The sequence below is a fragment of the Cebidichthys violaceus genome, unplaced genomic scaffold, assembly GCF_023349555.1.
Source record: "Cebidichthys violaceus isolate CVI_PGR_0920_01 unplaced genomic scaffold, fCebVio1.0.p SCAF_244, whole genome shotgun sequence".
Taxonomy (NCBI): Eukaryota; Metazoa; Chordata; class Actinopteri; order Perciformes; family Stichaeidae; genus Cebidichthys; species Cebidichthys violaceus.
Genome location: NW_027176422.1, coordinates 1 through 2,500, shown reverse-complemented (window position 1 = coordinate 2,500; position 2,500 = coordinate 1).

Below are 2,500 nucleotides of genomic sequence, written 5' to 3'. Positions count from 1 at the left end.
ACACACACACACACACACACACACACACAGCTGGAAGGGCAGTCAGTGCAGATGTTATCGTGCCAGCCTTGTGTTGTTTCTTCAGGTGCTTTTACTGCAAGTTAGACCATGCAGCCTGCCCTGCCTGCCCCCTGCACACACACACACACACACACTCACACTCACACTCACACTCAGTCTTTCTCTGTCTTTGATGTTTGTACATTTAGCGTCTGTATCTTGGGGGCGTCTGAATGTCTTTTCCATCTTTGCTCTCTCTTCTTTTCAGCTTCATCTCTATTATTTTGCTGTTTTTCTCGTCTTCCTGTTCTCTTTGCACACCCCCCCCCCCCCCTTGTCTTCCTTCAATCATGACCCCCCCCCACCTCTCCTCTCCTTGTTATAAGTGAGTGTCATCAAGCTCACAGATGTTTAGCACCATATTACCTCTAAACCCTGTTCCCTACATGTGTGCTTTTTTTTCTCTCTTCTTCACTCGCACATGCACACACATGCTCAGAAACACACACACACACACACACACACACACACACACACACACACACACACACACACACACACACACACACACGCACACCACAAAGAAAGGGCTTCTGGAGTAATCATGTCATGTAAATTACCCAGCATACCAAGAGGCCTCTTCACCTGCAATCAGCCTCTCGGTGTTTCAGTGAGAAACTTCTGTGTAATGGAGGTGGGGGTGCATCTTCTGACACATCCAGGAATGCCGTTTCAGACGAGACGTGTGGCTCATGTGTGTCTATGCTAACATGGTGTCTGTACATGGAGTTATATATTGTCGTGTGTGTTTTAAAGGACAGTACTGAGGGTCTGTTGATTTACAGGGAGAGATGCACATGAAGGTACCTCATTGCTGTGAACCTTTCAGCAGCGTGTGGACGGTGAGGAGATGCTGGACTCCGAAGTGAAGCGAGTTAGCCTCCCAGTTAGCAGCACCTTCAGCTGCGGCTCACTAAAGGTGGACTGACCTTTAAGGTGGACCAGCCTTTTTTCTGACAACCTCTCTTCAGCTTTTTATTCATGTCTTCATTACATGGTGTCAAAATTATTGTCAGAACTTTTATGGTAGTATTAAGTCCCCATATCGACAAGTACTCAAAGGTTGTACTTGTAGTTATAACCTGGCAATCTGCAATGTGTGTCCCGGTAAGATGCTAGTGAATTAATTCTTAGAAGACATTTTAGACGGATGCAGGTCTTTTTTATAGCGTCTTACTGTCACTGCCTTTTGTCTGGTGAGGACATGTTATGGATTGATGATGTGGACGGCAGATAGCTGATTGAGTGAGGCTTTGTTCAGGACTATTTACAGTAAGCAGGTCCTCAGGAGGACCGAGGCTACCCAGCCCTGCTCTGACCATCCTCCACAAAGAGGTGGAGCTTCTGCCCTCAGTGCGTCTGCTAGTTATCCAATCGCTGAAGTTCCTCTTTGTGTTTGTGGTCATCAATATGCTGAACATTCTCCTCTTTGCCTTGTTCTCCCACATGTGCTGACACTTTGTTCTGAATCACTTCATATGTGATCTCTTTAGATCCAACACACACTATCACAGCAGCAGCAGCATTGTGGCTGATGTAATAGATCAAGACACCTTCATAATGTATTTTACCTTCATTGTTTTTGAGGCAAGGTGTCGGTTCTGACCGGATATCTTTCACTTCTTAACCGTGTGTGTCTCAGACTGCTGCCAGACCCAGTCAGGCTTACTGTATGTTACCTGCCACCGGCCACAACGCAGCCGCAGCTTAATGTGTGACGGGCTTGGCAAGGCATAAATAAGGATTAGCTGTTTGTCATATGTGGAATATAGAATAGTTGCAGCATGTCTCCGTTGAATACAAAATGCAACTCAGCTTTTAATGTCAGCTGGGAACGGCTACAACATGGATTAATGTATTTTATGTTTTTTAATCTTCAAAGTTACTCTTCACACACTATGCTGCTTCGGTGGGATATTATTTTTTCGAGTTGGGGTGCTGAGGCACCAGATAACCACATGACATGTAATAATTATAAATGTGTTTTCTATGCGTGTCAGACACGCAGAACGTTTCACACTAAGACGGCTGGAGCAGGTAGAGGCTCAGTGTCTGCTGCAGGGAATCAAACCCGCAACTCACTGGTCAGATGTTTGCAACCGTGTCCTCCTGTTAGCCAGTGTCTCACCCCTCATGTAGTGTAATACATCACATTTTAATGTGAGTGACTAAGTGTACTTAGTCTATAAAGTTCATGAAAGCATACCAATACAGTCAAGTTGCCGGTGTTCTTGAGCAGCTGCACAGCTCCGTAGTGCTGTCAATGCTCCTGAGACTTGTGGACACGGGGACGTTTCCGGAGACCACCGGTCGACTAACCCGTGAACACGGACTCCTAACTGTCAAACCAGCGCTCTAATGTGGAGCAGCGAGGACTCCGGCAGGGAGCTTTGAGGTGCAACAATAGCTTCCTCCATTTTGAGCTTTGGCTCTCTGGTCC